The sequence below is a fragment of the Cuculus canorus genome, chromosome 2 (genome assembly GCF_017976375.1).
Source record: "Cuculus canorus isolate bCucCan1 chromosome 2, bCucCan1.pri, whole genome shotgun sequence".
NCBI classification, from domain to species: Eukaryota; Metazoa; Chordata; class Aves; order Cuculiformes; family Cuculidae; genus Cuculus; species Cuculus canorus.
The window spans coordinates 12,697,688-12,712,354 of record NC_071402.1 but is presented as its reverse complement, the minus strand read 5'-3'; the positions used below and the strand labels follow the sequence as shown (position 1 = coordinate 12,712,354).

The window sequence follows — 14,667 nt, the reverse complement described above, 5'->3', positions numbered from 1 at the left end:
TCAGTTGACTTAGGACTTCCTGAATTTGAGAGTATTTTTTTCAAGAGTTACTGATTTACAACTGCCTGTTTAAGAAGAAAACCTGTGCCTCAGGAACTCTCTGATTTTGAATTCTCTCCCTTATTTCCAGCTCCTACTTTCTTCTTTTCTTCTTCCAGATCCTCACTTACTTACACTCTGTATTTGCCTCACAGCAATTCTGGGGATGGGAAGAGGGAAAAATGTCATAGAAGTTACTCATGCTAATATGCTTTCTACCATATGTTTAAGAAAAAAATCTCCTATGCAATGTTCTCTGTGGAGAGCTCTTCTTGAATATTTTGCAGTGGATTTTTAAAATACAAATATGGTGCTACAGTCAGTCTAATGCTGCCAGCAAGTCTGGGGAAGTAAATAGTTTTTCTTCCTACAGGAAGACATTTACAATCTTTAAAGTTGTACTCAATTTGGTTACACATCTCAACACTGAGACCTAGGAAAACTTAATTGCACATGCATGACTAATGGCCTGGAATGCAAAGGAAGATGACAGAAATTCAGTTTATGAGACAGTTAAACCTTCTTCCTTGATTTCCCCCCAGTAAACATGATGTCAGAATTTCTAAGCAGTGTGCAATGGTTTTAAACTAAATCTCTTTGCAAGCACAACATAGTCCAAGTGCTTGTCCAGTCACAGCATTTGAGGAGCATATCAGAATTTATGCTGGATTAGTTTGGAAGCTTTTCCCAAACTGGCAGTCTTTGTAGAATTCCTTTACAGATACGCTCCTAATCAGCCTCTTTCTAGCAAATGCAGAATAAATCCTGAGCATCTGTCAGTTTTACCTTTACATCTGTCAGTTTTACCTATCAAGTAAAAATTGATATTAGTATTTGTGTCTCTCGACACACAACAAACTCCAGCTGCTTTCACTGTATTAAGGATAAAACTCGCTATCCACAGTCCATTCCAGTCAAATGAAAGGAAGTAACAAAGAAAGTGGGAATGGGAAAGTAAGTTGAGTTTCATCATCACCATTCTTTCAAAAAAATAAATATATTTTGCATAGCTGACAGCAGTTTCTATGCAACTCTCCATTGAAAATGTATTATTATTATTATAATCATCACCTATAACTCCTTCCCAGTTTCATGTGTATCCAGTCACATCCTCCCATTCAATGCCTTAAATGTGGGATTTAGGGTATACAAACACATGGATAAGTAGTGAATTTATTTGGCTGTTTTAAGTCCTGTTCAACCGCTGCAATTTTGCCCTTATACCGTTTTCCTATTACATACTGAATCTTGGCCAGTAACTGCTAGTTGAGGGTGAGAAGAGATATCAAGCTAAAGTTTAACTGGCTTTATTCATAACATCTAGTCTTTCTTCCTTTCCAAAACTCAGCCTCTAACCCTGAGCTATGCCCTGTTGCATGCCATTTGACAATGGCAAATGTGTCCTAAAATTATTACAAGTCATCCCAGCCTCGCCTCTGCATCTTCTCTTGTCTCCATTTTCCCACAGCTGGTTTATGTTCAAAGCTATGGTCCATACATCTCAGCTCTCTCGAGACATTCCTCCTTCTTGCAGTTGATCTGTACCCAAGCTTCTCATCACTCCATTTTCACTGTAAACTCTTGGTGTCCACAGACTTTACTAGAGAGGGATGAATAGGTTGATGCTTGGATAAAAAAAAAAAAACGGCAGAAGTTTTCAAATACGATCTATTGACAAAAGTTTAAGGATATAGTGAATGCTGATATTCATGCAAATATCTTTTTTAGGTTTTATGTTCCTAAGATCCACGGATTTTTTTTCCAAAAGATATGTTTATGTTTAGCATTGGGTTACAGCTTCTGAAAGAGAAGAAGCAAAAAGATTTAAAGAGTAGAGTCCCTAGGAAAGGAAAATGAGCACCTTTTTGTTTGGATGCTATTTCTTGCAGAGAGATAAGGAGGAGACCTGAGGAGCCAAGAAGCAAGAACTAAAGTTATAGAGCGAAATGCATTGAGGGGAAGGATCTTGGGTAGGGTACTGCAAACCAGTCAGTATTTAGCACTACATAGCATGACAGAATGAGTTCTAGGGGCAGCTAGATGATTGACGATTTTCCTTTCAGAGCCTTTGGCACTCTTTGATGCTTCAAAACTTGTATATTTAAGGGTTGGAGAGGGAAGGGACAAATTTCTTGTGCAGCATGAGAAATAAAACTATTGCTGAGATTGCTGTGATGGGATCACCTAAGGTTTTTTGCAAACTTTTCAATGAAAGAGAGCTTTAAGAAAAGAGTGTAAGAAAGGTCTGCTGTATTATAAGTAGACCCTCACAATAAAATGACTGATGGCATAGACTAATGACCAAACATGACTATTAACTTTAGGAACAGGCTTTTAAGTCAGTCTGGAGATCACAAGAGGGAGGAAGTTTTGATTAAGTCACTTTTGGGAAAAGGGTGAGTTGAAACTTATCTGTGGTGGTGCAGTGTGTGTGTGGCACAATCCAGAAAGAGAAGTGCACTAGAAAGAGCATTGACATTTACATTCTTTTATTTTTCTCTGATTGCTCCAGGGTGACTGTGCAGCTTTTTAAATATCACAGTTCAGAGGTTAAATAAGGGTTAATGTTTCAATAGGAAGGACTAGAGCTGGATTGGAGAAAATGTCAATAGTCTTTTGTGGTAGCATTGAGCATTACCCAGGAGTTATAAATGTAGATGTTAATGAGAACATGGCGTGGGGGAATGTCTGTTGTTTTGGTTTGTTTTTTTTTTTTTTTTTTTTTTTTGTGACAATTTCCATGGGTTCATGAAAATTCTTTGACATTTTATTGAATAAGAAAAGGAGTAGGAAAATTATATCATATAGGTATACACTACATAAGAAAAGTAATACTCATGTCTGTGTCTTTTGGAGATAATGAATTATCTTTCCTTCCTTTTAGCTGTGACTGAGAAGCACAGTAGGGTTAAGGTTAGAGTTATGGGAATGAGGGAGATAAGTGCTGGAATTATGATTGTATACTGTAGAAAGTGCTTTCATAAGAACCACAATTTTATAATTATATTTTTCTTTCAACTTATGCCTAGTGATAGCAAAATAGCCACAGCAAAGTTAGTGTCACTTTCTCAGAAAGTGAGAATAGTTGCTATTTTACTTACTTCAGATCTTCAAAATTAAATAATTTTAATTGTGAAGCCAACGGATCAGAGTTATCATTCTTATCAATGACTGAGGAATATGGAAGCTTAGAGCTAAGATTAAGTTTAGTATTAGGAATCAGAAAATGAGGAACAGATATAACTTTTGTGGTACTTTTTCTAGACTATAGAAATAAAACATGTACGTGATCCAAGTAGCTCACTATTTTTTCTCTAACCTTATGGTATGGCTGGAAAGTAAGTAGTGAACAGGGTCAGAATTAGGACTATAGTTAGCATAAAACAAATGAGCATGGAAATATTTAAAATTTGTGTACTGGGCTGTAAATAGATGAAAAGGAAACCAGCTCTGCTTTTAAATGAAGCCTAGAATATTGTTATACCTTTGGTTTCAGAGTTTGACTGTCAACTTTTAATAGTGTCACCTGCAACAGTCAGCTTTACCAGTGTTAGGAATAGTTTTAAATTTGAGAAAATAGTGGAGATGTAATTATCCTTGTGTTGTGTGTAGACCACTGATGTAAATTATAGGCACGAATTGTACAGGTGAAAGTTATAGGTTTCTGTCTCAGATCTCTTTATCATTTCATCTATAAGAAGCGCTTGTTTTACTGTTAGATTTTTAGTCAGTTTTAGGGATGATCTAGCTTTAGGGATTCCTTGGATAAGCGAATGAAATGTTGCAAGATTTTTAAGAGGGGACCATGGTCCCTTGTGGTACTTCTTTCAGTCCCTGAGTGGCTGACAGAACAGAGTTGCAGAGCAGAAAAGGGAGAAGAAAGAATTATTTATGGTACAGAAATGCAAAATTATTCTTAAGATGCTTGTACCAATAATTTCTGCTTTTATGCATGACCAAGCATAGGGTTAAAAAAAGATGGCAGGAAGAGTGTTATTTGTTATATTATTTTTAATAAATTGCCAAAATAAAATTAGTTCTGCACAGTGACGTATGGTTATTTTTGTTACTTCTAGAAGAGTTTGTCAACAGTGACCAGAGTAAGGTTAGTCTAAAGGCTAGGTTTAATGCCAAGCACATGAGAAAAATACATGGGAACCAGCTTCCTCCATTTTCCTGTCCATTCAGATCAGTAGAGATATGATACTTTTACAGATCTGTTTATAAAGGACTATGAGCAGGATTCTTACTCCCCCCACTTATGCCTTAATTGCAACTTAATTATGCCTCCTCATACCCATCTACAGGCCTCTCTAAAAAAATTACTTTGTAGATCTTGATTCTTGAGCTGAAGTTCACTGGACTCTTGTAGGCTTAAAGAGGTTTCTGGAGCAAGGTGACATTGCAATAAATTGTTTAAACTGTCTTATAAATATTGTTATGATATCTGTAAATAACATCAAGATGTTCATTGATCCTACTGTTTTTAAGGGCAACTGTTACACTCTACATGCATCATAGTATGAAAATATACAAGTAAGGTACCCACTTTAGTTATCATACTTCTATCTTATTTTCGGTAAAACTTCTGAATTTTCCCATTAGTTGGCAAAGCACCTCTGAAAAATCATCGTATCAAACCGTACTATTTGCAAGAGACCTCTGGAGGTCGTCTACTTCCAACCCCATGCTCAAAAACCGCTAACTTCAAAAAAGCAAAGTGGACAGACTGAGAGAGTTCACCTTGTTCAGCTTGGAGAAGGCTCAGACGAGATCTTGTAACGACCTTCCAGTACCTGAAAGGGGCCTACAGGAAAGCTGGAGAGGGACTATTCGTAAAGGCTTGTGGGGACAGGACTAGGAGGAATGGGTATAAACTGGAGAGGGGCAGATTTAGACTGGACATTAGGAAGAATTTCTTCATGATGAGGGTGGTGAGGCACTGGCACAGGTTGCCCAGGGAAGCTGTGGCTGCCCCAACCCTGGAGGTGTTCAAGGCCAGGTTGGATGGGACCTTGGGCAGCCTGATCTAGTGGGATATTCCTGCCCATGGCAGAGGGGTTGGAACTAGATGATCTTTAAGGTCCCCTCCAACCCAAACTATTCTATGATTCTATGATACTATGATTCTATGATTCTATGACTTAAAATGTGGTGATCAGGTTCAGAGATGTAAGAGAGGACTCGGAAGGGACTATCAGGGATTTTCTCTGTACAAAAAAGTCCATTCCTTTCTCTTTGATGGGTGTAATAAGACAGACAGATAGCACAAGCAGAAAGCTCAACACGTACAGGGCCCACATTTGCAGAGACAAATCCTGAATCACTGAAGCCCTGGCAAGCTTTAACACTGAATTAATTACAAGCAGTGTTGACCCTTAGGTAAATATTGCTCTCTCAGGATTAGGCAGCTCAGGAGCTGCTGGGGTATTTAAGGTTGCAATTGACAGCTGTGACCTTACCATTACTTTTGAAATAAAATACATGTTATTGGAACTTTTTTCGTATCCCTCTGGCCTGAACTACCAACAAAAATATGTGAGAGTATTTCTAGCTGTACTTTTTTCCTGCACCAGAGGATATTGATGGCTTCAGCAAGATAGAATAAAACAATTTATTTAGTACTCTGATGTTATCCAGCATTTGCTTGAGCCTCTTGATATAGAAATAAAAGATTCCCATAAACATGAACTCTCTGAAAGCTTAAGCCACTAACCACATCCACCCAAATATGCACACACTTAGATTATTTTCAAAGATATTTTTTCTCCTAGCTGCCATTATGCTAGATTGTATGTATCTGTGGAGAACGACAAGAATGTATTGTGATTCTCCCATGTAATGTCTATTTCTATATCTCTCTGCCAGCCTAGGAATAAAAGAAGTAGACAAACCTTTTTTTACTCTGTGTTTTTCATTCTGTCTGCAAAGAAGGAAACAGAAATGGCTTTTTCAGAAAAGAAAAAAGATTCTTTAATTTTCTACTGACCTGTTGTGTTTCTAGTTTAAATATTTGCCAACAGGGAAATCACTGAAACTAAACGTTGGAAAAGCAGTTGCTTGTGTATTATTCCTCTTTATGAAAATGTTAATTTGCCATCCTAAACAAATAATTTCATTTTAAAATTTTAATACCAGGTGGAGGTCAAAATTAATATTAGATTATCAAAGGATTAATCACCAACTCAAGAAATGGGTTTTCAACATTCACACAAACAAATAAATGCACATAATGCAATCTTTACTTTTATAGACACCAGAAGTCCAGTTTTGGAATAATATATTATTCTGTATAAACAAGAATACTGCAGCTCTGTCTCTAATATCTACCTAGCAAATGGTCATCATCTTATCATGGTCTAACATTAATAAAGGTTTTCTGGATCTGCGTTTGACATGGGTACATTCAGTACAGGATGAGCACAGGACTTCTGAGCTTTCAGATATATGACAATAGGATAAGGGTGGTGAGACACAGGAACAGGTTGCCCAGAGAAGCTGTGGATGCCCCATCCCTGGAAGTGTTCAAGGCCAGGTTGGATGGGGCCTTGGGCAGCCTGATCTACTGGGAGGTATCTCTGCTGATGGCAGGGCTGTTGGAACTAGATGATCTTTACGGTCACTTCCAACCGAAGCCATTTTACGATTCTATGATTTACACAAAGTTTTAGCATGACATAGCATGTAACTTCCATGCCAATCACAAGTCATTGAAAACCTATTAAGGAGAGTGAATTATAGTCCTAATAGAGAGTAACCTGAGATAGTGACAACCTGAGATCTGTTCAGTACCTCGTTAAAGTTCTCTGTCCCATTTTAATGGACATAATTTTGTAGTGCCGGAACCGCAATGTTTTTGCTGGCATTTTCTGTGAAGACTGAAGAGACTGGTATTTAATCTATACTCCCTGGGTTTAGCATGAAGTACATTTCAACCAAGGTGTGTAGTAATATTCCGTTAAAAAATCCTAGAAATCTGCACAGGAAACACAAATAAGCCATGAGTTGCATCAGAAAAAGCATCTTTCTGTATCAGGAAATGAAGGGTAGTGGTGCCTAAATTTGCAGAGGACATCTCTGTGTAGATATCTAAACCATGCACTCAATGACTTGCATTCTCCCTCATTTATTATTCTTCATTTCTAGCTAAAGAACATTATATCTATGAAGCCTAAAAAGGAATTTTTGAGCTTTGCCTGCTCACCAGTTTTCAACTAACCCTCTATTTTCTATTGCATTGTGCAGAAATGATGAACCATTTCACAGGTTTGCATGACCTTTCACCTTCAGACTGTACGAGTTATCAGGGGAATGACTGACATTATTCACTAAACTTCAAAACTGCTTGTTTTCTGCAGGAGCTGGTTTTCAACTCACTGTGAGCTCACCTTACTCTATAGAAACAGGACAGCTCACGATGTTACTCTAACTCAGTATCTCTATCTGAGCTTGAATAATTCTGCAGGTCGCACAATAACAGCTGCTGTGGAAATCAAACAGAATCAAGCTTTTTCAGAAGCTAGACAAGGTGAGTCCATGCCACGCAACAATACATTCATCTTGGCTCCAGCCTGCTCAACCGAAATAAAATGGTGGTTTGGAGCACGTTAACACAACTGTGCTTTAGTATATGTTAATAGTTTTTCCTCCTACTCTTCTCCTTCCCATTTTCTTGGCACAGAGCAGCATCTGTAGGAGGGTAAGGAGCAGAGGTGAGAAAACATAAATGAGCCAAAACTAATGGTCTTCAAAGCATCTTTTACCTTCAGATTAGCTGAAGAAAAGGAGTGCCGTGGGAAAGAAATTCAAGCAGTGAAAATGGAATAGCAGGGGACATGAGAGGAAATAATCTTAAGGAATCGGGAGTCAAGGAGCTGCAAAAGGGTTATACATCGTGTTGCAGAGGGGAAAGGTAATCTGGAAAGTGATTAGGGCTTGGTGATGTAAACCATGAATTTCAGCACTGCCTTCACTGGGCAGATTGACGCATCTCCCTTGAAAATCTCCTCTTAGCTATCACTTAGACTCACTGATCAAATTTAATACAACAATACAGAACAGCATGTCATGAAATCAAAACACAGGCCAGGAACCAGGAGACAGTCTTTTAAGGGAAAATAAATGGCTGAATAGACATACCTAAGTCACAAAAACATGTAACAGTAAATTAATAACTCTAAACTCCAGCCAAGACAGCAGTTATTCTTTCTAAACTGGGCTAGTTAACTCATGGCAAACTCCATGCAAACCAGGGCACGCTACTTCTGGTACTTAATTGAGACAATCTCTACACAGCACTTCTGCCACGTAGAGTCTAAGGTTGTCCTTATTCTGGCGAAATAAGGCAGAATTATAGATATGGAGTCAAGAGCATCTAAATATGGATGTTGGTGTGCAGGAGTCTCTGTGGGCTGCCAGTGCTTCAACTTCCACTACAGGTAGTGGAGATACAGAGCGGCATGCAGATTCTTAAACCCTGTCATCTCTGTCATTTGCAAGTTCGCAAAGTATCTGAATAACAAAGATCTGTCAGTGCTCTACAGGATTTGCAGCTATGGCAGGAGACTTAAGGAAGAGCTGTATTCTTCAGGAGAACAGGAGGAGGCCAGGTGGCATATCCTGATAGTACTAGATGCTAATATTTAGATAACAGAACCGAGCGTTCCTCCATTGACTGATGTCATCAACAAAGTTGGCTAGTCAGCAGGTATTTAGTTTAGAGTGAAGTTTTTGGGTTCTCCTGACTAGAATGATTTGAGACTTGAATCACTTGGCCACACATGGATTTCTGGTGCAATTTGTGAGGTCCAAAAAATATTTGGCCAGAAGATTAAGGCCAGAAATCTTTCTGGCTAGATATCTTTCTTTCTGATCATCTTTAAGTGTAAAAATTGTCTAAGGATTATACCTGCTGAGGAAAGATAAGCATTATATAGGGTCAAACCAGCAGAGTCATGATTGTATTGGATTCTTCCGATAAAGGTCATGAATAACTTTTAAGAGAGGTTCAGCCCATAACCTGGTGGAAAAGATAACTAAGTCCATTTTGTTTGATTATATTTATGTGAGTATAAAACTGTAGAGGAATTTAATGTGGTCCTAAACCATGAAGTTCAAATAGAGTCCCCTGTAATAAACTGAAAAATAGAGATATAGTTTTCTTCCCCCTTTCCAATCAGAGCCAGATCTCCAAATAGTCTGATTCCAAACTTTCACATGTGACAAATTGCTTTAGGAGGACAAAGAGATATTTGAGATGGTTCTTGTTGCCATAAATATTTACAGATAAATCAAGCACAGCTGTTACCCCTTAAGGGAAAAGGATCATTGGCACTAATTCTACATGTTTATCCAAAACAAGCTCGGTGGTGCAGATTCAACAATCCCACCCCTTACCTTCTGCTTTGAAGTATTTCCAAATGATTTTGCTTGTCTTTTTCCTTTCCTATGCATTTTGGTTTATATCGACATGGATTTTAAGACTTGTGAAAAAAAATTCTGTCATGGTAGTCCTGTGGCAGATTTCCCTCTCCCTTGCTCATTTAAGAGTTGATCTGCGTGGTCAGGAATGAAGTAAATAAAAAAAGGCATGCTGCATTTATCTGATAGCATTTCAAGGCAAAATCTCAGAGCAGTAGGGAGAGCAAAGATTGGGAAGATAAGCTTCCTCCTTATGCGCTCTCTGCAGCTCCATGATCCACAGTCTTGTTCCCATTCTCTGCCCCTTCCTTTGCGCACCTTCCCATGAATGTAAGCTGGGATGTCTTTTCCCTCTTTCCTTCATAAAGACATTTGCAAAGGGTAGGAGGTACAGTGATTCAAAAGACGATTTGGTCAAAAAAGCACTTTAGGCTATCATACTAAAAATTGATTACCATCTCCCAGCTCTCCTCTTCCTTTCTTTATTCTGGTTACCTTTTTTCAGTGGAAGAGCCTGCAGTTACTGGATTTCACACTGAGATCAAGGAAGAAAGGTAGGACGCTCAAGAGGTTTTTGGCAAGGGGGTTACAGATTGATGGGGAGGGGTGAACAGATGCTAAGACTTTCTGTGCTACCAGGATGCTGTGCAAGGTAGCAGAAAGTATTTATTTTCTATTTTGGTGAAGCATCAGTTCGAGGAAACATTTTGATGCATTAGAGTTTCATCAAGCTTCTCTGAGATAGATACCCAAACATCCTCTAAGTTGACCTACAAGTACTGATGGCTTTCTCTTTACTATTTGTTTCTGGCAGTGTAATTTGAGTGATTTTCATTTCTCTTTTGAATAATTTTGAAAACTCATAGAAATTTTTGATTGTTCTTGAGATAAATTATTTATCAGTTCAGACAGGTTGAATGTTCAGTTTCAGAAAGATTAGTTAAGCCTTGAAAGCTTAAAGATCATAAGTAACTCAGGTACTTTTAAAGATGTTATTATATGTACCATTACAAGCCATCTGTAAAACTGACTTCTGGTCCTAAAATATTAGGAAAGGAAAAAGATGTCAGTCTCATTCTCTGCTATCTGTGCTACATGCTCAATAAATACACAGTTTTAAAAAGAATCTGGGGTGTTAATCAAAGCTCTGTACACATGTCCATCTGTCATGATCTGTGATAGTAAAACCCTTGCCACTAACAGTGTACAGAGAGGTGCAATTACTTGTCCTATAACTAAAATGATTAGTAAACAGTACTATATGCAAAAACAAATAAAAGAACAAGCCACAAATAATTATGCAGATGACCTTCTGTTTACAATTAAAATCTAACATTCAAAGCACTAAAATCATCCAACCTATCAGAACATCAGATGTCTATTTTCTGATATTACCCCAAAATTTACCAGGCCTTTGTACTTAGGCCTAGGAAGTCAAACACAATTTACATTCCAATCAAAATGGTCTATGCGACATAATCGAAGACAAGATGAAACTGGTCATCTCAAGCATCTGATCTGAACCAGAACTGTGAAAACCATTAGTATTTGACAAATCCACTTTATTTTATTGTTATTTTTGCTGAGAAGGGAGGAGAGGAAGAGAGGGCTCTTAAACGCTGCCAGATGACAAAGCCATAACCTACAGAAAATTGTTCAGATAATATAGTAAAACTTTGATATTAAACCCTCCTGGAAAATCTACAAAAATAGCTGAGTACCACACCTAAAACTGTCAGCCAAGATGCAGCAACACCTAAAGATCTGGGAGACAGGGTTGGCTTGTGAAAGATATTAAACATCCCTGGTTTTGAGATCTGCAAGAACCAGTTACAAAATCCTGTTAAGGAAGAGAAGGGTGCTTTATAAATCATCCTGTGACAGTAGAAAAAGGAGAAAAGACTGGAGAATACATAGCTGGCATGCTCCTATGGTAGTTTTAAAAGACTAGATTCAATAATATCCCTTCTGACAAAGGACAATCCTGTAGGGTGATCTGCTCATCAGCTTTGCTTCTTCCCCAAGATTTCACAAAAAAAGAGAGATACCTGCATGGCCCAAGCCAGACCTCAGGCTGGTGGTTGAATTGTTGTGATATGGCAGTACAAATATGATGGATCTCATTGTAGATGACATAATAATAATAATGATAGCTAGATAGATAAATAGACAGACAGATAGACAGAGAGACACATATATATAAAGGAAAAGGGATTTCAGACATTGAAGAAAGTTCCTGAATATCTTGTCATTTATTCCAGTAAGCTTTTCAGAATCAGTTTACTAACAGTAAACCAAGCAAAACTCAAAGTCTAAAAAGTTTTAATCTCACTTTTTTTAAGTCTTTTTTATTTCTATCTTAATTAAAGAAACAAGATTTTATTGGTTTGCTTTTAACTTTCTGAAGCAATCGCTCATTCAGACCAATTAAGATCCAAGCCTTTTGCTTTATGTGTGTTTGAAATTACTGTGGCACAAGAAGTGTAAATAACAAAGAAATCCAAATCAATAATTCGTTTGAGAAAATAACCATATTTGTACACAGGTTAATATTTAAAACAGTACTATGTACTCCTTAGACTTAAAGCATGACAGTATTTTTCTCAATCTGTTAATTTTTTTTTCTTCCTTCAATTTATAGCAGCTCCATCAACTTCAATAAATTGTTCTTGGTTTGCACCAAAGTAATACAGAAAATTTTGACCCAGGGATTTCAACATTTCTTTTAAATCTAAATGTATAATAAAGGACAAAAAATTCTTAATGATGAATTGTTTTGTTGCTAGGCAGTCTGGCCCTGATGGGCTGTTAAAGTCTGATTTACTCTGCTGATCCATGACCTTTTTCCCTGACAACTCATTTTTTATGATTATTTATTTATATTATAGAAGCCTGTAGAGGCTTCTGAGGTGAACAGGGCTTTATTGTGCTATTAGGCACTGTCCAAATATGCATAAAGAAAAATCTTCTTATTCTGAAGTGTTCATTATTTATGTAGTGAGTACAGTTTTTTTAGGGAACAGAGTAAAGTGGAAGACTGAGCTATATCTCCCCTGAATTGCATTTCCCAGCTTGCTGCACTCTCTGCCTGGTGTAGGAGGGATGCAGGTGCTCAGTACCCATCCGTCACACAACTGCCTGCACAATGAGTTAGAAGGGGGTAAAATCAAAGCTTTTATCTTATCTTTCTGAGAAAGACAGGAATGTTGGTAAGAAGACTCTCGTCTCTCCAATGTCCTCTACACAAGTAGTTGTTTTACAGTAGAATTAGTTAAACCTGACAAAATTCATTTACGTAGGCTAAATAGTACAGAAGTTATTGGAGAGAGGGAACAAAGACACACACAACCACACACACTTAGTGTGAGGGAGTATAGAACCGAAAACACATTGACATCAATGTTCAACACAGGAGCCCATAATCATTGAGGTTCTCACCTTGTGTGCTCTCCAGCCTGAGAGCTGCTTACTGCAGAGCTGCTTGTGAGTACGGGGCATCAGGCACGGGTATATATAAAAAAAAAAGAAATAAAGAAAACAGCTGTGCAATATTTATTTCGAGAACAGAACAAGCACACAAGTATTGATTTCCCCAAACAGTACAAGACAAAAAGGTCATATTTTCAGTCCTCGGAACTTTGGTGCCTCTCTAAGCTTCTGTGAAGTTATTTCACTCAAGGTATTAGTGTTTTCTTAGCTGGATGCCATTGCCTCATATCCCAAAGAGGCCATGCAGCAAATGGCATATGAAAATTGATTGCTGAATTTCTACCTAGTTCACAAGGCTCTGTGGGCAGTGCTGTGCTTTTCTGTCAGCTGCACTGTGATGAGTACCTTTAAGGAGGTGTAAAAGTGGTGAGCCATTGCATGGGCAACACCAGTTCGTTGCAAAATAAGCTTGAGCTGAAGATGTGGCAGAGAGGGAGCTCTCCATCCACCCCTGCTTAGCACAGATACAGTGATTATAAGAGGGGAAAAATCTGAGAGACTAATTCACTACAAATTTATGTACAGCAAATCTCACTCCCTTCATCACTCTGCCTTTTTACACAATGTGTCTTCCTTTTAGACCAACTTTTCAGGTGTTAAATAACACTACTTTGGCAGAGGCCAGTGAATCCAGACCTGTCAAAACTTTTCCCTGTTTTCCACTTTTTTGTCTTACTTTTCAAAGCAGACTTGCTGTTCACAGCAAAGCATGACAATCCAAAACCACACAAGCCCCTGGAAGTGTGAATCTCAGCTATGAGGCTTAGCTTTGCCTCACCCGGTGCACCACTTGAGGCATTAAAAATCCAAGAGTTTGCTCTTAAGCAAATCTTACTTAAGATGGTATAAATCAGGATTTATTCCAGTGAGGACAACTTAAACTTGTTGTATAGCTGATCTGAGTGATAAATATCTAGTCCCCGAAGTTGAACAAAATAAGCTGGACTAGTAACCGAATATGCTAGTGCTCTGAGTGATGTGCTGCAAAAAACACAGAATAAACCTGTGGCTTTCATCTAAGAATGATGATTTTTCCCTCCCATCTTTGCCTACTGCTGCCCTTCTGGCAGCCCTGTCTCCTACACCAGTTACTTGCTTTCTTTTTTTTTTTTTCTGTTGCATTCTCACCTTTGTTCAGGGGGCGGTTTAGCTGTCTTATGTACAGATAATAAGTATTTCAGACTTGATTTAGAGCCACACAAATACTTGACCACACTAGGCCAGATGCTGAGTTAATGTAGCTCAGCTTGCGTAGTGCTGACTTATTCCTGCAGAGGAGTCAGCCTGGCATTAGAGACACACAAAGACTTATTACATCTCCTATGTTTCTGCCAAAATAAGTTTGCATTTTTTTCCCCACTCACCTTGTCGCTGCGTGTTCATTTGCCAGCCTGTACAACTGCTTTTCTCAATTCCAGGTAGGTCTGTCTTTGCAAGAAAAGGGAGCAATGAATGGCTAAATGTTCTGAAAGACTTTTTCTGCCAACTGAGTCTGCCCCTCCCATCCTCCTCCTATTTTCCGACTCCTCTCTGCAACCTTGTCTCCTCTCTTGTTCGATAGCCACAAGACTCATACTTAAAAGCTACTCCCATTGTTGTGCAGTACCTCCATGTCTTATTTATCCCTCCCCCTCTTTGTATCTGAGCAAGTGTACAGTACACAAAGTCCCTGCTGTTGCCTCCTCTCTGCCAGTCGTGCCACGTGATTCCTGCTTAATG

The 14,667-nt window shown here is 38.3% G+C and overlaps 1 long non-coding RNA gene across 1 annotated transcript in view; it reads right to left on the bottom strand.

The window, feature by feature from the left end:
- The window catches only part of LOC128851424 (uncharacterized), an 85,867-nt gene extending 71,453 nt beyond the window's left edge, over window positions 1-14,414 (bottom strand). Inside the window, exons 1-2 of the long non-coding RNA XR_008448802.1 lie at window positions 14,313-14,414; window positions 12,898-12,936 (exon numbers count right to left, since the gene is read on the bottom strand). This is a non-coding gene — a long non-coding RNA (uncharacterized LOC128851424). The remainder of the gene's footprint in view (window positions 1-12,897; window positions 12,937-14,312) is intronic.
- Between the last annotated feature and the right edge of the window lie 253 nt (window positions 14,415-14,667).